Raw genomic sequence first — 22084 nt, 5'->3', positions numbered from 1 at the left:
TGGAATTTAGAAACCTCCACCTCAATGCTTTTCCAACAGTCACCGAGAAAATAACTCCCTGCCGTTCTGGTTATAAAAGCTATGCGACATTTTGGATGAACTTTGGGGAGTTTCTTGGGCGGGCAGGGACCACCCAGCTTTCCTCTGAACAAAGCTGGCCTGCCACAAGCTGAGGTTTGGGAATGACCAGCCAGGATTCTCATCCTGCTTGCAAGTAAGGTGGTAGGCATTCATTAAATCACAGTAGCGCTGGAAGAGACGGTGGAGATCTAACCCCCTGCTCAAGCAGGAGACCCTATATCATTTCAGATGAAAGGTTGGCCAGTCTTTTCTTGAAAGCCTCCAGTGATGGAGCACCCACAACCTCTGGAGGCAAAGCTGTTTCACTGATCAATTGTTCTCACTTTTTGGAAGTTTCTCCTTAATTCCAGGTTGCTTCTGTCTTTGATCAGTTTCCATCCCATTGCTTCTTGTCTGGTCTTCGGGTGCTTTGGAAAATAAGTTGTCCCCCTCTTCTTTGTGGCAGCCCTTCAAATACTGGAATACTGTTATCAATTCACCCCTAGTCCTTTTTTTCTGTAGACTGGTCATATTCAACTCATGCAACAGGACCAGTTGGCATTTGACATGTCAAAGAGATGGGGTCACCTTCCCCTCATCCACCCACTGGCTCTGTCTCCCAATTCAAGGCTTCTTGGAGATGGGGTGATCTGAAATGCCACTTTCTTCCAGATACTGGCCAACCTGTACGTGTATTGCTTTCTCTTCCAATATTTGCGATATTGCTTCAACTATTAGAAGTAAATAATCACTTGAATGGGAGCCAGTAGTTAGTTGCAGCCACCTAAAAAAGCCAAGACAATCCTAGACTGGATTAACATAGGGATAGAATCAAGTATCACGTGAAGTATTGATACCACATTATAAGCCTTAGTGAGACCACATTTGAAATATTGCATCCAGTTTTGGTCCCCATGATGTAAAAAATATGTTGAGACTCTAGAAGGAATGCGGAGAACAGCAACAATGATGATTAAGGGGATGGAGGCTAAAACATCTGAACATTTGCAGGAATTGGATATATCTAGTTTACTGAAAAGAAGGACTATTGCACTATTTGAGGAGTTGTCCCAAAGAAGAGGGGGGTCATCTTCTTCTCCAAAGGCAGGACGAAAAGCAATGGATGGAAACTAATCAAGGAGAGAAGCAACCTAGAATTAAGGAGAAATGTACTAACAGTGATCAGCAGTGGAACAACTTGCCTCCAGCAGTTGTGAGTGCTCCATCACCAGAGGTTTTTAAGAAGAGATCGGACAACCATTTGTCCAGAATGATGTAGGGTCTCTTGCACGAGCAGGGGGTTAGACTAGAAGATCTCCAAGATCCCTTCCAATCCAATTATTTTATGTTTTAAGTCAAGGTCTACCTGTAAAACCAAATTGGTAAGGAGGTGCTTCATTTGAAGTATAAAAAGAAATTGACCTACTTTCCTCCCTCCCTCCCTCCATTCTTCTTCTCATCTTCCCTTCCTCCCTCCTTCCCTTCCTTCCTCGCGACCTATAAATTCCCACCTATAAACCTTTTGCACCGGAAGCCTCTAGTCTCCCTGAAATTACAATTAGAGATCCAGTATCTGAGGGACTGCCACGAAGAAAAGGAGGTCAAATTATTTTCCAAAGAAACAATGGATGAGAACTAATTAAGTAAAGCAGCAACCTGGAATTAAGGAGAAATTTCCTGAAAACAATAATCAGTGGAATGGCTTCCCTCCAGAAGTTGTGGGTGCTCCATCACTGGGGGCTTTTAAGAAGAGACTGGACAACCATTTGTCTGAGTTGGTAGAGTCTCCTACTTGAGCAAGGGGCTGGACTAGAAGACCTCGAAGGTCCCTTTCAGCTCTATTTGAATTCTAATCTCTGATGGATGACCGAAACGGAGTAGCAGCTTTGCCTCCCTGCTGTGACCAGCATATCTCAACCCGCGATGCCAGCTTCTAAGGGACGATGATATCCCGCCCGGGCAGATTTCAGAAAAGTAGCCGAGCATATTAAATAAGGATGACTCACGACATTGTCTGAGCTCCTGCTGCACGGACACCACCAGCTTAAGACGATAATTGAAATGCATTCCCCAGAATAAATCAGGAGCTGTTTCCCTGGAGATAAGGGCTATCGTTCTTAGATATATATTTCTGTATATATAGAACTGTCAATGCTGAGGAATAATTGAAGGAAACTCACAAAGGCCGGGCTAAAATGGGAAGGCGAGGAGATGGGTCTATTCTGAAGTCATTAGCCTCTGCTGAAAATTCCCAAGCAATATTTGTGTTGGGGATAATTAAGAGGTAGGCGTTAAGCCTCGGAGGGGCAGGAAGGAATTCCTTTGAGTAAAGACTGGCTCAGATCAAGTCCAATTCTCTAAAAAAGAAAAAAAACATATAGCAAATTTGGAACTAATAGTAACTTATAAAAATACTTAGGCTTAATTACAAAGTCTTTATTTAAATGTAGGAGAGAAGAACAGTTGAAATCTTCCTTCCTCCCTTTTCTTCCTTCCTTTTCTTCTCCCTTCCTCCTTTTCCCTTCTTCTCTTACTTCTTCCCTCCCTCTTCCTTCCTTCTTTTCCTCCCTCCCTCCCTCCCTTCATCATGAGGGTGCTGCCACTGTTATACATGTGAAAAACAATCATTAAGTCCCTTTTTAAAGCACTATTGTAACTTCAAACTGTCACTATATGAATTGCTGTAAGTCGAGTACTACCTGTATTTTCCGTTTTATTAGTGGGTCGCAGGTGCTGTAAGATTCCAGTGAGCTGGGCTGAATGACAGGCACAATGGAGTGGGAGAAATCCTTGTAATAAATCATTCATACAATAAATCACGTCATAAAGACAGAAGGCTTGCCTTCATTGCACTTAACCAGGTTGAATGTTATCTTTTTCCTAGGCAGGTGTTCCATTAAGGTTGAGGTCCTCCTGACATTGATGCTGTAATTGGACAAACTTCCATTTCTGTCTTCGATCCCAGGGAACAATTGGCATCCCTCTTTGGAAGGGTCAGAGGTCACTTGTCCATTCAAGGTTTCTCCGTGATGTCTGCTATCCGTGTGTTCAAGGAATGAGCCAAAGCTGTTCACTCTAATGAAGTTCTGATGATAGAACTCCATTCCCTCATTTTAAAAAAAGTACAAAATTATTCTTGATTTATCTAGCTTCACCTGCTTGCTTTGTCAGCAAAGAATCCCATTTTATGCCTATGGGATAAGCTGATACAAGTAATCCTCGATTTACAGCCATTCATTTAGTGACCGAAGTTACAGCAGCATTGAAAAAAGTGACTAACGACCGTTTTTCACACTTAGGACTGTTGCAGCATTCCCATGGTCAAGCGATCAAAGTTCAGATGCTTGGCAACTGACTCGTATTTATGACATTTGCAAGTGTCTCAGAGTCAGGCAATATCCTTTTGCTACTTTCTGAGAAGCAAAGTCAATGGGAAAGCCAGATTCACTTAACAACCATGTTGCTAACTTAACAACCATGTTGCTAACTTAACAACTTCAAGGATTCATTTAACAGCTGTGGCAAGAAAGGCCATAAAACAGAGCAACCACTCAAAGAACCGTCTTGCTCAGCAGTGAAAATTTTGGACTCGATTGTGGTTGTGAGGACCACCTCTAGTTATCTTGTATTATACATGTTGTACGCTTGCGCACTGGCCAGCTGCTCTCTTCCGGGTTCCGGCACTCAGACACACGCATGCTCCTGTGTTGGCACTTGGTGCCGAAAAGGTGAACCATCACTGCCCTAGACACTTCACTCAGTGCCCAAGAAACTTCTGACCTTTTAAAGGGGTAAATGAATATTTGATCTACCATGCAATGTGGAAGTGGATCTCTCACAAAAGTGAACTCCCTCACAAAAACCATCTAGAGTAGTCCCTTGGAGAGATAGGTGGCAAATAAATTGAACAATAAGTAAAATTAAAATATGCCAAATCCTAAAAGCTTGCGGTCTAGTTTTAAGGAATAAAGAGTGGGAAATATAAAGTTCCAGCACAGGATGTCAACTTTCAACCTTAATAAATGCAAGGAAATGCAAGGTACTTGGAGCACCTGAGGGCAGGACGAGAAGCAACGATGGAAATTAATCAAGGAGAGAAGCAACCTAGAACTAAGGAGAAATTTTCTAACAATGAGAATGATTAATCAGTGGAACACCTTGCCGCCACAAGTGCTCCATCACTGGAGGTTTTTAAGAAGAGATTGGAGAACCATTTGTCCAGAATAAGGAAGCAGTGGGAACAACAAAATCCCTTCCACGTCTGCTATTCTGTTATTTCTTTAACAGCCAGCAAAGAACTAAGCACCACTCTGTCCAAAGCTTAACTTTAGACTGGCTATATTTCTATTTATGTTTGTCATGCGCCCAATTATTCTTCCTTAAGTAATTCTCAAACTTCCATCCTGTGAACCTCGAGTTAAAAGATGCCCATTCTTTCAACTAAAACCAGGGTGTGGTTGAACTTTGGTACAGTTTGACCTGTCAATTTTCCTTGTATTGAGTCGGTTTAACTTTTTTTTTCTCTAAAGGGTGAAAATGCCAGACCAGGCATCTGGAGATTCAGCCCAATCAGCTTCCAATTGAAGCTTTGCAAAGCCCTAAGAACCAAACCTTTGCATTTTTATCTGCGAAGAATGAGGATTATGGTATCTCTTTAAGGAAATACTCCCTAGTTGTGACCTTGACTTGGGAAGAATCATTCAAGTCTGACAAAAGTCTACCCCACTACTGTATAAATTCTTTTCTATTCAGGGGGGAAAGGGTGTGTGTGTGATCCGTTTTTCTCCCCTGAATGGAAGAGAATTTTTATGACTGACAGTATGGTGTGCAAAGTGATCATATATGTACAATATTTATTAAAATCTCTTGTTGGATTCTCAGCTTTGAAAAATAAAAATAAATGTACAGAGTGTTATAAGTCAAAATGCAAATTCATGCCATCTACTATAGCACTAATAAACAGTTTTCCTCCTATTGAGACGGTGAGGTTTTGAAATTTAAATATTTTTTAAAGTCACATTAACCAGATGTCAAAGAAGTAAATACAAGGCATTCAGGCACCTTGCATAAATTGAGATACCAGGGAAACTGTTACATACTTGTTCTAACTACAGTGGTTTCCACCAAGGTCCTCTGTTCCAGCGGGAACAGAGGTTTAATCCTATTGGTCGAAGGGTCTGACAGCTCCCTATAAAAGGGCTGCTGTTAGACTCAACCTTCACTGGATTGTTCTCACTTGTTGTACTTAATAAAGAGCTGTTGTTACCGTTAAGCCTGTGTGTGCCTATTCATTACCCAATCTAACACTGGCGACGAAGGTGGGATTGGAAGGCAACTAAGCGAACCAAAAAGAGCGTAGCACTCCAGCAAGGACATCCAGCCCGGAGCTCAGCGCGGCTTCGAGCAGCCATTTTTGAGCGGCAAACTCAATAATAATAATAATAATAAATATTTATTTCTTAGCCGCACCCTCTCCCGAAGGACTCGGGGCGGCGTACAACAAAACTTAGGAAATAAATATATCGACATACATATAACAAAACATATACCAAGACATATATACGACATATACAAGGAGGAGGTGAACTGATAGATAAAAACAAGTAAAAACACAATGTTTAAAAACCCCTAAATAAATTGAATGCAATTAAAATACCCCAAATAAAAAACCCGTCAGGAGCGATATAGTTGGATCAAGTTGAGCCAGGCCAGCAACTTGAAAAAGGTGGGTCTTGAGCTTTACACAAAAGGAGCGGAGGTCAGAGGTATTCCTAATATCCGGGGGGAGGTCATTCCACAGGGCTGGGCCCGCCACAGAGAAGGCTCTACTCCTAGGCGCCGCCCCTCGACACTGTCTGGTGGACGGCACCTGGAGGAGGCCCTCTCTGTGCGAGCGGATTGGTCGCAGGGATGTATGGGGCAGAATACGATCCCGCAAGTAACTAGGTCCTAAGCCATGGAGCGCTTTAAAGATTGTTATCAAAACCTTGAAACGCACCCGATAGACCACAGGAAGCCAGTGCAGCTCGCGCAGGAATGGTGTCACATGGGAGTACCTAGTACTCCCCATAATTACCCGCGCGGCTGCGTTCTGGACCAACTGTAGCCTCCGGGTGCATTTCAAGGGAAGCCCCATGTAGAGAGCGTTACAGTAGTCCAAGCGAGATGTCACCAGCGCATGAGTGACTGTGCGTAAGGCGTCCCGGTCCAGTAGGGGGCGCAATTGGTGCACCAGGCGAACCTGGTGGAACGCCCCCCTTGCCACGGCTGTCACATGGTCATCCATGGACAGCCGGGCATCCAGGAGGACGCCCAAATTGCGCGCCCGCTCCACGGGGGCAAGTTGAATGCCCCCGATGGCCAATGATGGAATTAATTGGCTGAACCGGGGAGCCGGTACCCACAGCCACTCCGTCTTGGAGGGGTTGAGTTTGAGTCGGTTGTCATCCATCCAGATCCGTACGGCTTCCACACACCGGGACATCACTTCGATGGCCTCGTTGGGGTGGTTCGGGGTGGAAAAGTACAGCTGAGTATCATCAGCGTACAGATGGTATCCCACCCCGAAACCACGGATGATCTCACCCAGCGGCTTCATATATGTGTTGAACAGGAGTGGCGAGAGGACCGACCCCTGTGGCACCCCACAAGTAAGGGGGCGTAGGGTCGACCTCTCAAAACGCCCTCTGAACACAAAATGGCCATGCACGCCCCACTGACTCCGTATGACCCAGTCACTAAGCACTGGGACTCATACATGCTACAATTTGACTGCTTCCTTGAGGCAAACAACCTCATGGGCCTTTCTGAAGGCCACAAGAAGAACATGTTCCTTGGATATTGTGGCCGGGAAGTGTTCGAGATGGCGAAAGACCTCTCTGAGCCGACACCGCTACAATCAGTCATCTGGTCCGTGCTTCAGCAGACGCTATGGACCCATAATGCTCCCAAGCCATCCAAGCACGTTTGCGGCATGAGTTTAACATCAGGAACCAGAAAGAGAGCGAGTCAATTAATGAGTACATTGCAGTGCTTTGCAAGGCCATCCCGTACTGCGAATTCCAAGACCTGAATGAGCTGATTCTGGACCGCATAATTTGCGGCGTGCGGGACATTAACTTACAGAGGAGGTTACTCGCTAAATGTAACCTCACTCTGCAGATCGCCTTGGATGAGGCCAGGGCGTCCGAATTAGCTGTCAAATCTACTGAGACTCTGCAGCGCCAAAGTGCTCCACAAGACGCGCGAAAGAGTACACGCGTACATCACAAGGCTGCAGAGCCCGAGAGCTCAAAGGGCAAGGAAGATGACAGCTGCCGCATGTGCAGTAGCCGTACTCAGTCGGCGTGCAAATTCAAATCGCATCTCCCGCCTTGCGCTAGCTGCGGAGGAGACCAGGCCAGATCAGCTTGCCGTTTCAGCGACAAGACCTGCCAGCACTGCGAGCGAAAGGGGCACATCGCCAAGGTGTGTCGGAGCGAATTCCCTGCCACTACCTGGCAGCATGGAAGCGCACCAAACCGCCAACAGAGGCCCAACCAAGGGGCCTGGCAAAAGCCACCACGGTACTCAGAGGGCAACAATAGAGTCACTTACCATACGTCAATTGGCCAAGTCCGCACCAGGTGGCCAAAAAAGGTGAAGGTCACAGTCCTCATTGAGGACTCTCCATGTGAGATGGAGATCGACACCGGGTCATCACTGACCATTACGCCGTGGTCTATCCTAGCCTAAAGAAGCAGCATCTTCGCACCCCTGACATCCGCCTATGAGACCAGGGAAACCGGGTCCCCATTGTGGGCCGAGGCGCCTTCCAGGTGAAGTTCAAGCAGTTCAGTGGGAAACTCCCAGTGACAATGGTCAGCGGCAACCTGCAGAGCCTCCTAGGGCTAGATTGGTTCCAAGCCCTAGGCCTAGAAGTGACCGGTATCAACGTCTTGAAAGACGATGGTGCTGAAGCCATCTTTAAGGAGTTCGAGGACATCTTCAACACTGGTATGAGTAAGTATGTGGTGACTCCAATTTCCTTTAGTTTGGACCCCAACATAGTCCCAATAAGACTAAAACCCAGAAGAGTACCTTTTGCTCTCCGCCCAAAAACTGACAGGGAAATTGACCAGCTCGTAGGCCAGGCAATCCTAGAGCCAGTCGATCACATACGCTGACACCTGTCAAATCTGATGGGTCTGTCTGCATCTGCATGGACTACAAGTGCACAATAAATAAAGCACTACAACAAAGCGCCTATCCTGTACCCATTGTACAGCACCTCCTTCATTCATTAGGCCTTGGAAATTTTTTCGCAAAATTGGACATGGCACAGGCATAGCAACAATTGCCTGTAGATGGTGCTATGGCGGAGGCCCAAACCATTGTGCATTCAAATGTCAACGCCTGCAGGGGTGCATTCAAATGTAAACGCCTGCAATTCGGCGTTAGTATCGCCCTGGACTGTACCAAGCGTCATGGAACGGCTTTTGCAGGGGATTCCAGGAGTCATCCCCTATTTTGATGACATCTTGGTATCGGCTGCAAATGAGGCACAACTTTTCAAACGTGTACGAACAGTTTTGGCTCGGATTAGAGACAAAGGCTTCTGTCTCAAAAAGAGAAATGCCAAATTAACGTGTCAAGGGTTGAATTCTTAGGGTACCTAAGCGATGGCTCTGGGATTCACCCGACCACACAAAAAATTCAAGCAATTCAGGATGCCCCTACACCTCGTAATCAAACCAAGCTGCAGGAGTTCCTCGGGCTCCTTAATTTCTACAGCGTCTTTCTCACACAGAAAGCCACTGTTGCTGAGCCCTTACACCATCTCCTGACTAAGAACGCGAAGTGAACCTGGGGCAGAGCCGAGGCCGCCGCATTTGCCGTGGTAAAATGACTCCTGTCGGCAGACTCCTTTCTGGTACAATACAGCCAGACCCTGCCGTTGGTGCTGACCTGCGACGCTTCTCCGTTCAGCATTGGCACCATCCTTAGCCACCGCATGCCCAATGGAACCGAAGCCCCTATTGCATTTTACTCCAGGACCTTGTCTGCCACAGAGCGGAACTACAGCCAGCTGGACCGTGAGGCTTTGGCTGCAGTAACCAGAGTAAAGAGGTCCCATGAGTATCTATATGGCTGGGACCACAAGTTGTTGTTGGGCTTACTGGCTGGGGACTGACCTACCTCAGTGTCATTATCACCTCGCATGACCAGATGGACCATCTTCCTAGCTGTCTATTTCTACTGTCTCATCCACCGACCAGGCTCCACTTTGGGGCACGCTGACGCTCTAAGCCACTGCCCGCTGCCTGAACTTCTCGCTGACCCTACCCCCAAGACGCCAGTCCTCCTTATTGACTGTCTTGAGACTGGGACTGTCTCGTCCAGTGACGTTGTCCGTCACTCTGCAAAGGACTCCACCATCAAACAAATTTTGAACTGGGTGTGGAGGGGGTGGCCCAAGGGGCTGTTGGGGCTGATTTCAAAATGTATTTTGCCAAACACGATGAGTTATCGGTTGTAAATGGCTGTTTACTGTGGGGGGACCGAGTCGTCGTTCCACTCAAACTGCGCATTGCAGTATTAGAGCCTTTACACGTAGGGCATCCTGGAATTGTCAGGATGAAGTCTTTGGCTAGGAGTTACGTGTGGTGGCCTAACATGGACAGGGACAGTGATGTGCAGTCAGGTGAGGCAAGTGAGGCACAGCCTCACCGCTCTCAACATGAAAAGAAAAAAAAATGTAAAAGGAAAAAGCTGAGCTAGTTGCTGCCTCACCGTGGATGACTCTGCTTAACTGTTAAAGCCTCTGCTGTCTGGGTGGGAAATGTCTGGAACACAATAAAGCCCATTCACTCACCTCCTGCTGGCAGGCTGGGGTGAGAGGAGAGGCAGAGAAGCCGGAGGGGAACCGATCCGAGCCTTCCAAAAGAAAGAGGCTGGGGGAAAGTGTGTGTGCTACAGCATGGTTCTTTGCCTGGCTTCCGTGGATGACTCTGCTTAACTGTTAAAAAAAGCCTCTAAAAAAGCCTCTCTACTATGAGGCAGGAGAACTGCATGCCTCATCTAGTCTGACTTTAGGTGTTTTATGATCACATGAGCAGAGTTAAGCAAGGGTTAAAAACCTAAAAATTCCTGATATAGGTGAGGCACACAGTTCTCCTGCCTCATATTAGAGGGAGCTTTTTAGAGGCTTTTTTTAACAGTTAAGCAGAGTCATCCATGGAAGCCAGGTAAAGAGCTGTAGCACACACACTTTCTCCCAGCCTCTTTCTTTTGTTGTTGTTTCTTTTGTTGTTCTGGCTAACAGGAAACTTTCAATGCCAGGGCTGCCAGAGTTCTGGCAGGAGAACCATCTGTCTCCTGCTGGCCGCCTACCTTGTTTTTGACCATCTGCCCCCTGCTGACCATCACTAACCATCTGCCCCCTGCCTACCACCTATTTACCACCCTGCTTTCTACCTACTGACCAGCTGCCCCCCGCTCACCATCTAACTGACCATCTGCCCCCTACTGACTGACCACCCATCGCCCACCTATCACTTACCACTTGCAGATCATCTGACCGGTTCACCATCCCCACCATCCCCACCTAGGACTTTGGTTTTACCATCTGTACCCAAGCTCTGGCTTTCTGTATACTACTGGACTTATGTACTATTTATTCTAACATCTTTCAACACCATTTTAACATCTGTAGCATCCTCAATTCGATCTGAGGCCCTGCTGAATTATGGTCTTTTATGTATACGCGGGCAGACCTGATTTTACTGCGGGAGTCCCCCCTCTCGTAAGTATGGCCCTCCGCCCTTTCGAGGGCCCACCTTGATGAGGGATTTATTAATACAGAGAGGTGGAGGAAGCGAAAACTGAGGGGGTTTTTAATAAAATGTTTTATATATATTTTAGGGGGTCCCAGGGTGGAGGGTGGGATTGATCAAGCTGAGGGAGGGGCTAGTGCCAGGCCGACAAGTGAGGTTGGTAGGGAAGTGAGCAGAGCTGCGGAGGGGAGGGGGAATAGTGATATTCCAGCAGAGGGTCTTGTTATCACAACGGTCGTGGGGAGGGGTAGGTGCGAGGGCAGACGTAGATCTCGTTGCCGGTTGGGAGACCGTGGTCGTTGGACACGACCGGTCATCTGTCCCAACTCCCACACCCTAGGTGGCCAGGACTTTCAGAGCCAGGGCCTGAGGCTGATGTTATGCAACGCAAGGTCCGTTGTCAATAAGGCCCCCCTCATTTATGATTTAGTTTTGGAGGGGGAGCCGGACCTTGCAGGGATTACGGAGACCGGGTTGGGCCATGAGGGGGGTCTCCCCCTCGTGGAAATGTGCCCACCGGGGTACCGTGCATTTCATCAGCCTCGGACCCTGGGTAGGGGTGGCGGGGTAGCGGTTATTGTAAAGGAAGGGTTGGAGCCGAGAGAGTTCACTGTGCCACAGATATCCAGGTGTGAGTCTCTATGCGTGAAGTGGGGCCCAGGGAAACAGTTGGGCTTGCTGATTGCATACTTGGCTCCTCGCTATGCATCAGCGGCCCTGCCAGAGCTCCTCAAGGTGATCGCCGAGATGGCGGTTGAGACCCCCAAGCTATTGATTATGGGGGATTTCAACCTGCCGTCGACAGGGGGATCATCCGAGGTAGCTCGGGAGTTCATGGCTTCCATGACAGCCATGGACCTGACCCAAAAAATTCAGGGCCCCACACACGAGGGAGGACACACCCTGGACCTTATTTTTGTCTCTGACCAGTGGAGGAGTGATCTGGGAGTAGGGGAACTAGCTATTACACCCCTGTCATGGTCAGATCACTCACTTCTCTGGCTCGACTTCCTAGGCGCTACCCCCCATCGCGGGGAGGCGGAACCGGAATGACCTAGATGGTTCCGCCCCAGGCGCCTGATGGAACCTGATAGGTTCCAGACGGAGCTTGGGCCACTTCCTGTAGTCCTGACCCGCTCCCGGATGGAGGACCTGGTGACCGCATGGAACAGTGCGGCTGCCGGGGCCTTAGACCGGGTTGCGCCTTTGCGGCCTCTCCTGCGGCAGCGATCCACCCTGGCCCCTTGGTTTTCCGAGGAGCTGAGGGTGATGAAGCGCCACAAGAGACGCCTAGAGAGCAGATGGAGATCTTAACGCTCTGAATCTGACCGAACACAGGTAAGAGCCTATTTACGGACCTACCTTGTGGCATTAAGAGTGGCCAAGCGTCGATATTGTGCCGCTCTTAGTGCGTCCGCAGACAACCGCCCTGCCGCCCTGTTCTGGGTGACCCGCTCTCTCCTTTCACAGAGGCCGCGGGAAGCCCCTTTGCAGGGTAGAGCAGAGGAATTTGGGGAATATCTGCGGGACAAAATCGCTCAGATCCGCAGCGAGTGGGTCCCCTACAGTGGGCTAGGAGGAACGCCAGAGGCGAGTCCTGAGGGACCATCTTGGGAGGAGTTTGACTCTGTTACTGCCGAAGATATGGACAGGTTGCGTGGTCGACTGCGAGCCACCACTTGTTTACTGGACCCGTGTCCCTCCTGGCTTGTACTGGCATCCTGGGAGGTCACACGAGGCTGGCTCCAAGAGTTAGTCAACGCCTCCTTGAGAGAGGGGTTCTTGCCAGCCATCTTAAAAGAGGCGGTGGTGAGGCCCCTACTCAAGAAGCCTTCCCTGGATCCAGCTATATTAGCTAACTACCGTCCTGTCTCCAACCTTTGCTTTTTGGCAAAGGTTGTAGAGAGTGTGGTGGCACAACAGTTCCCACGCCACTTGGATGAAATTGATTATCTAGACCCGCGCCAGTCCGGTTTCCGGCCCGGCCACAGCACGGAGACGGCTTTGGCCCCGTTGGTGGATGATCTCTGGAGGGCCAGAGATGGGGGTTGCTCCTCCATCCTGGTCCTATTAGATCTCTGGGCTGCTTTTGATACCATCGACCATGGTATCCTACTGCGTCGTCTAGAGGGGTTGGGGGTGAGGGGTACCGTTTTGCGGTGGTTCTCCTCCTACCTCTCTGGCCGAGCACAATGTGTGCTGATGGGAGGGCAGAGGTCGACCCTGAGGCCGCTCACTTGTATCCTATTGCGCCGTCTGGAGGGGTTGGGGGTCGGGGGCACCGTATTACGATGGTTCCGCTCCTACCTCTCTGGCCGGACGCAATGTGTGTTGGCAGGAGAGGAGAGGTCGACCGCGAGGCCCCTTATCTGTGGGGTCCCACAGGGGTCGATCCTCTCGCCTCTCCTGTTCAACACATATATGAAGCCGCTGGGTGAGATCATCCGCGGTTTTGGGGTTGAGAACCATCTGTACGCTGATGATACTCAGCTGTACATATCTACCCCGAACCACCCCAACGAGGCCGTCGAAATGATGTTCCGGTGCCTGGAGGCCGTACGGGTCTGGATGGACAGCAACAGACTCAAACTCAACCCCTCCAAGACGGAGTAGCTGTGGTTACCGGCGCCCCAGTTCAACCAGTGGGTTCCATCACTGGCCATCGGGGGCGAACAGCTGGCCCCCGTGGAGCGGGCGCGCAATTTGGGTGTCCTCCTGGATGCCCGGCTGTCAATGGATGACCATGTGACGGCCGTGGCAAGGGGGGCGTTCCACCAGGTTCGCTTGGTGCGCCAATTGCGCCCGCTATTGGACCGGGGCGCCCTGCACACAGTCACCCATGCACTGGTGACGTCCCAACTGGACAATTGCAATGCTCTCTACATGGGGCTTCCCTTGAGATGCACCCGAAGGCTGCAGTTGGTCCAGAACGCGGCCGCGTGGGCAATTATGGAAGGTACCAGATACTCCCATGTAACACCTCTCCTGCGCGGGCTGCACTGGCTACCTGTGGCTTTTGGGGTGCGTTTCAAGGTGTTGACTATCATCTTTAAAGCGCTCCATGGCACAGGACCTAGCTACCTGCGGGATCGCATCCTGCCCCATACATCCCTGCGGCCGATTCGCTCTCACAGGGAGGGACTCCTCCGGGTGCCGTCCTCTAGGCAGTGCCAGCAGGCGACGCCCAGGAGTAGGGCCTTCTCTGTGATGGGCCCGACCCTCTGGAACGACCTCCCCCCCGACATTAGAATAACGACCGATCTCCGCTCCTTCCGTAAGAAACTTAAGACCCACCTGTTTAACTTAGCTGGCCTGGCCTAACTGTAGCTTTTGTGTCCCTCTAGCCTATATTTTAAATTTTAAATGTTTAGGGATAGATTTTTTAGGTTGTTTTAATTTTTAACTATAACTGTACAGCCTATCATATAATTTGTTTTAATGGGTATTTATAATTATCTAAGTTTGTATATTGTTTTATTGTGGTCTGTACACCGCCCCGAGTCCCTTTGGGGAGAGGGGGCGGTCTATAAATTTAATAAATTAAATTAAATTAAATTTTTGGAAGGCTCTGATCGGCTCCCCTCCGGCTTCTCTGCCTCTCCTCTCACCCCAGCCTGCCAGGAGGAGCTGAGTGAATGGGCTTTATTGCGTTCCAGACATTTCCCACCCAGACAGCAGGCTGCATCTGCAATGGTGGAGGTGTTTGGGGAAGGCAGCAGGGGAATGGGCGGGGATGGCAGAGGAGCTGCTTTCAAGCCACTGGAAAAGATATCCAATCCAACTTTTATGTTTGTGTGTGTTTGTTTGAGAGTGAGTGAGAGAGGGAAGGGGGTAGGAGAGATAGTCCAATCCAACTTCTGCGTATGTGTTTGTGTGTGTGTTTGAGAGAGGGGGAGGAAGGGAAAGAGGGAGGAAGGAGGGGGAGGGAGAAGAAAAAGAAAATAAAAACTTATTTTGCAAAGGAGAAAAACAAATGCTGTCATTTTAAATCGGAACTGACAATGCCTGGCTGTGGAATTCTGGGAGTTGAAGTCCACAAATCTAAAAATATTTGAAACCCACCACTGTGTCAGTGCCCACCAGCCATAAACCTCACCACATGTCACTGGACAGGGAGATCGAAGAATGGGTGGCTACCTGCACACCGTGCCAGGAGTCCAGAACAGCTCCCCCAGAGGTGCCCGCTAAGGAGTGGGAGCGACCTCAAACAGCATGGTCAAGGGTGCACATTGACTTTGCTGGCCCAGTTCACGGACAGACATTTCTCGTTAGTTGTGGATGCCTACTCGAAATGGTTAGAGGTAGTCCTGATGACCTCCACTACAGCAGAAGCGGTCATCAAGGTGCTATGGAGACTTTTCTCCATGCACGGCCTGCCCAACGTCTTGGTCTCTGACAACGGGCCCCAATTCATGGCCATGCAATTTGAGACCTTCCTAGCAGCTCAGGGAACCAGGCATGCCCTGGTCGCGCCATTCCATCCCACCTCCAATGGTCAGGCGGAGAGAATGGTGAGATCTGCAAAAGAGGCCCTTTCTAAGATGGGCCTGGGAGATTGGCAAACACGGGTTGACCACTATTTGCTAATTCATCACATCACACCCAATGCCACTACAGGGAGAAGCCCCTCCAAGCTCCTCATGGGTCGCCGGCTAAGGCCCCACTTAGACTAGCTACACCCCAATTATTCTGCCTCATCGCCCCCAGACTCCACAAGCAAGATTCGGACATTTAACACAGGAAATTTAGTATATGCCCACAACTACGCCAGGGGGACTCTATGGATTCCTGCCACAGTGATAGGCATCACCGTCCCTCGCTCTTACCTCCTAGAGCTCGAGGACGGTAGGAATTGGAGAAGGCATATTGACCAATTCCATGGCTGCCTCTCCAACTCCACTTAGACAACCAGAGGTAACTCCTGCACGAGTTAGCCAAAGCCCTACCCAAACGTTCAAACACTCACTCCTTCCATGGCCAGCTCAAGCCCGAGGGTACAGGGAAACTTATCTGGTTACGTTGCAGGCCCTCGCTGCAGGCCGCAGCAAGCTCTGAGCGAACCGGCTCTGGAAGCTCCAGCCTGTGAAAGGTTCCAGGAGCTTCCACCAAGAGGAGCTGCGGAGCAAACAGGTCCGTCCGACCTCTCCAAGGAAACCCCTCCTACTGAACTGCGCAGGTCAGGCAGAGCTACCCAAAAGCCCGCCTACCTGCGTGACTACGTAACAAGTAGGATTGTTCCATCCAAGAGGGGAGGGGTGTTAGATACTTGTTCTAACTAAAGTGGTTTCCACCAAGGTCCTCTGTTCCGGCGGGAACAGAGATTTAATCCTACTGGTTGAAGGGTCTGACAGCTCCCTATAAAAGGGCTGCTGTCAGACTCAACCTTCACTGGATTGTTCTCATTTGTTGTACTTAATAAAGAGCTGCTGTTACTGTTAAGCCTGTGTGTGCCTATCCATTACCCAACCTAACAGAAACCTTAAATATTAGATGGGATTAATGGTTTTAAGAAAGAGTCTCGCTTATCAACTTAAGAGTAAGAAGATAAAATGCAATTGCTTGAATCTCATAAATATGGAAGCAATCTAAATTATATTTTCTAACAGAGACATATTCCTTTTTTTTTCAGGCTCCAAAATAGACTGCTTCCCCAACCATCTCTCCAATATAACTGGGGGACACTTTGTATAATAAATGATATGCTTGATTTGGAGACATGGACGGAAACCTTAATGTGCAATTTGAATGTTATTTCCATGGTGTCAAAAGGATTTTTTGCACACATTCTTCCCAGCATTTATTCGGCTACCTTTTCAAAACGTGATTTAAAATAATTGAACGCCGAAGATGGAGAAACTGGCACAAATTGTGTAGCCCCCCAAAAATATTGCATTTAATAAATTGAACAATTGGGGTTCCTTCCCCGACCCCAAGGTGAAGCTTTTAAAAATGCTGGCCCTGGAAACCTGATGACCAGCTGGCTGGTGTGCATGCACGTTCCGTGCGCACTGGACAGCTGGTCTTCAAATTTCTGGAGCTTTAGCATGTACGTTCCAGTTTGGGCACTCGGTGCCAAAAAGGTTTGCCATCACTGATATAACTAATCCTCAACTTAGAACCACAATTGAGCCTCAAATTTCTATTGCTGAGACGGTTGTTAAGTGAATTTCTCCCCATTTTATGATCTTTCTTGCCCCAGTTTTTAAGTGAATCACTGCAGTTGTTATGGTTGTGAAGTGAATTAGGCTCGCAAAAGGGGATCATGTGGAATCCCCCAAGACACTAAACCATCATAAATATGAGCCAGTAGTCAAACATCCAAATTTTGATCACATGAGCTAGGGATGCTGCAATGGTTATAAATGTGAAAAATGATCGTGTTACTTTTTTCCAATGCTTCGAATGGTCACTAAATGAAATAATACAATAATACAATAGTAGAGTTGGAAGGGACCTTGGAGATCTTCTAGTCCAACCCCGTCTAGGCAGGAAACCCTATACCGTTTCAGACAGATGGCTATCCAACATCTTCTTAAAGACTGCCAGTGTTGGGGCATTCACAACTTCTGGAGGCAACTTCTGTTCCACTGATTCATTGTTCTAATTGTCAGGAAATTTCTCCTCAGTTCTAAGTTGCTTCTCTCCTTGATTAGTTTCCACCCATTCCTTCTTGTCCTGCCCTCAGGTGCCTTGGAGAATAGCTTGACTCCCTCTTCTTTCTGGCAACGCCTGAGATATTAGAACACTGCTATCATGTCTCCCCTAGTCCTTCTTTCTCTTAAGCTGGACATACCCAGTTCCTGCAACTGTTCTTCATATGTTTTAGTTTCCAGTCCCCTAATCATCTTTGTTTCTCTTCTCTGCACTCTTTCTAGAGTCTCCACATCTTTTTTACATCGTGGCAACCAGAACGGAATGCCGTATTCCAAGTGTGGCCTTACAAGGCCTTATAAAGTGGTATTAACACTCCACGTGATCTTGATTCTATCCCTCTGTTGATGCAGCCTAGAACTGTGTTGGCTTTTTTGGCAGCTGCTGCACATTGCTGGCTCATATTTAAATGGTTGTCCACTAGAACTCCAAGATCCCTTTCACAGTTACTACTACTGAGCAAGGTATCATCTATACTGTACCTGTGCATTCCGTTTTTGTTGCCTAAATGTAGAACCTTACTCTTTTCACCATTGAATTTCATTTTATTAGATAGTGCCCAATGTTCAAGTTTGTCAAGATCCTTCTGTATCTTAAGCCTATCTTCTGGAGTGTTGGCTATTCCTGCCAGCTTGGTGTCATCTGCAAATTTGATGAGTTCCCCATTTATTCCCTCATCCAAATCATTGATGAAGATGTTGAAGAGTACTGGGCCTAAAACAGAGCCTTGGGGTACTCCACTGCATACTTCCCTCCATGTAGATGCAGTTCAATTGAGGACTACACATTGAGTGCGGTTGGTCAGCCAGTTATGAATCCATCTGGTGGTGATGCTGTCTAACCCACATTCTTCTACTTTATCTAGTAGTAGGTTATGGTCTATCTTATCAAAAGCCTTACTGAAGTCCAAGTAAACTATATCGACGGCATTCCTCTGGTCCACTAATTTTGTCACATTATCAAAGAATGCAATAAGATTAGTCTGGCATGATCTGTTTTGACAAATCCATGTTGGCTTTTGGCTATTACTTTGTTTGCTTCAAGGTGTTCGCAAATTCGTTGCTTGATTATTTTTTCCAGAATCTTTCCTGGTATTGAGGTCAGACTGATAGGTCTGTAGTTTCCTGGATCTAATTTTTTCCCTTTTTTGAAGATGGGATCTCAGCTCTTTTCCAGTCCTCTGGTAGTTCCCCGGTGTTCCAGGATCTCTGAAAGATATAATTCAGTGCTTCTGAGATCTCGTCTGCTAGTTCCTTCAGAAACCTACGGTGTAATCGATCCGGTCCTGGTGATTTGAACTCATCTAGGGTAGACAGGTGCTCACTTACCATTTTCTTCCCTATTTCAATTTGTGTTCCTAATCTGATTTTTGTGGTGCTGCTTTTGATAGGTTGGACTGTTTTATCCCTTTGTGTAAAGACAGATGCAAAACATGAGTTAAATAATTCTGCTTTCTCCCTGTTGCTTGTCACCTTCTTGCCACTTTCTCCTAGCAATGGACCAATGTTTCCTTAACTTTTTTCTTGTTTTTAACATGTTGGAAGAAGCTTTTTTTTGTTAATTTTTACTTTTATGGCATTTTCATCCATGGAATTTTTCCCAAGCTCTCTCTAAGTTTATTGAAATTAGCTTTCTTAAAGTCCAAGACTCTAATTTGACATTGTTCTACTACTTGTGTTTGCATAATGTTGAATTCCAATATTGCATGGTCACTTGCCCCCAGGGTTCCTATGGCTTCAACACCTTCTATCTTTTCCTCTCTGTTAGTGAGAATTAAGTCCAATATGGCTGATCCCCTTGTTCCCTTCTCTACTTTTTGGAAAACAAAGTTGTCTGCTAGGTTTGTTAGGAACCTGTTGGATCTTCCACTTGGTGCAGTTTGTTTCCCAGTTGATGTCAGGGTAGTTAAAATCTCCCATTAATATTGTGGTGTGCTTCCTAAATACCTTAGTTAGCTGACTAGCAAAAAGTTCATCTACTTCCTCTGCTTGGTTGGGTGGCCTGTAGTATAGACCTATGGCAATGTCATTTCCCCCACAACCTTTAATATTGACCCAAATGCATTCAAGATAGTTCTCATCATTGTTGTGTTCTATTTCTGTAGAGATGTAGTTATTTCTTATATATAGTGCAACTCCACCTCCTCTTTTATTTGGTCTATTTCTTTTAAATAATTTAAATCCTTCTAGCTGTATGTTCCATTTGTGGGTTTCATCCCACCAAGTTTCTGTAATGGCAATAATGTCGTATCTGCCCTCTTTTACTTGAATTTCTAATTCGCCCTGTTTATTCCTCATACTCTGTGCATTGGTGTATAGACATTTGAGTCCATTTTGATTGACCCTGTGTTTACTGTCTACATAACCTGTGTTATGACTGACTGCCTCTATTTTCTTGCCACTTGTGTGATTCATGCACATGGTATGGCAATCACTATTAAATGCTTGGTTTTGCTTGACAGCAGGAATGATAATCTTACCCACACACACATCTATGTTACATGCACTTATAACCCTATGAATTTTAGTTTGCTGGGGACAGAAATGTTCTGTATCTATTAATTCTCTGTCCCCGCTCTTCAGTTTAAATGTTTATCAAGAAAATCTGTGAATTTAATGACAAGTAACTTAGTCCCTTTCTTGGATGGGTGCAACCCATCTCTTTTGTAGTTTTTCATTGGACCAGCTACAGGCATCATGACTAATAAAACCAAAGCCTTCCCTTTTACACCACTCCTTTAGCCAAACATTAAACTCTGCTACACGCTGGCCCTTCCTTTTTTGTTCCTTATATACTGGTAAAACCTCTGAAAAGATAAGCCTACAACCTACACTACTAAGTTCATACCCCAAGCTCTGGAAATCATTCTGCACAGAAAGTACATGTTTTTGGGACAAATCATTTGTGCCAAGATATATAATAGCATCAATGTCACAGTCCTTACTTGCATTCTTGACTATCTTTAAGAATACGCCTCTTGTCTCTGCTGGCAGTAGCACCTGGCAGAGACCTGACCTCTTTTAAAACCTCCATATCCTCTCCTAAATTTACATCCCTTACGATTGAATCACCAACCAGAAGGTGGCTTCTCTTTTTGTATACCTTGCTCTTCTTCTGTGACTGATGTGTGATACCTGGTTCCCCATTTACATTTCCGAAGAAGGTTCTTCGTTTTGGACCACAATCCCCTACACTACTTATCACAACTACCTTGACCTATCTCTTTAGTGTCTCCATTAAGGTCATCAAGGGCACTATATCTGTTTTCCTGGGTCACAGCAAAAGCTTTGTGTTTATGGTTCACAGCTCTCAACCTGCCAGATGTTCTAAGATGTTGTAAATCAAGGACTTACATTGAAGCATTTTATGTTCATGTTTGCTCTTAGAAGTGACAGCATGGAAAGCAATATGTGGAAGCACATTAACCATGCAAAGATAGGTATTCCTTGACTTACAACCATTGTTTTAATGACCATTCAAAATTACGGCACTGAAAAAATGAATTATGACCAGTTTTCACACTGTTGCAGCATACCCATAGTCACATGATCAAAACTTGTACAACTGACTCATATTTATGATGATGACAGCAGCCCAGTGATCCCTTTTCTGACAAGCAAAGTCAATGGGGAAGTCAGATTCACTTAACAACCAGGTTATTAACTTATCAACTGCAGTGATTCACTTAACAACGGTGGCAAGAAAAGTCATAAAATGGGGGGAAACTCACAACAAATGTTTCACTTAACCACAGAAATTTGAACTCAATAAGTTGAGAACTACAGATATTAGAAAACAAACATCAAAGTAACGAAGCACTGGAAACAAGTAAATGAGAAAATTGGAAAACAACAGAAGAAAAAGAAAAAAAGATTATAGAGGAGAAAAGATTAAAAGACTTTTAGCTTCCAAAGACTTTGTTCCTGGCCTTGTTCCTTGATTTTCCCGGCATACTTCTGCTTTTAAAATTATGTATATCCTCTTGTTTTTGAAAAGGCTGCATACCTGTTTTTCTTCCTTCCGTTCAATCATGGCCAATTCTCAGAGGGCCCCTGGAGAAGTCCTGCAGTTTTCTTGGCAAGGTTTTTCAGAAGTGGTTTGCCATTGCCTCCTTCTGGGGGCTGAGAGAAAGTAGCTGGCCCAAGGTCACCCAGATGACTTTGTACTTGAGATGGGATTAGAACTCAGTCTTGTCTAGATTGATGCCTTAACTACAGGTTATACTCAATACAGTTCACTTAGTGAACAAGTAATCCTCAATTTACAGCCATTCATTTAGTGACCAAAGTTACAACAGCACTGAAAAAAGTGACTTATGACCGTTTTTCACACTTAGGACTGTTGCAGTATTCCCATGGTCACGCGACCAAAGTTCGGAGGCTTGTCAACTGACTCGTATTTATGATAGCTGCAGTGTCCCAGGATCACGCGATCCCCTTTTGTGACATTCTAACAAGCAAAGTTAATGGGGAATGCAGATTCACTTAACCATGTGACTAACTTTCCAACTGCAATGATTCGCTTAACAAATGTGGCAAGGAATTTTATTTAAAAAAAGC

Source organism: Natrix helvetica (assembly GCF_964273705.1).
Source record: "Natrix helvetica genome assembly, chromosome: Z".
NCBI lineage: Eukaryota > Metazoa > Chordata > Lepidosauria > Squamata > Natricidae > Natrix > Natrix helvetica.
This window is presented reverse-complemented; position numbering follows the sequence as displayed.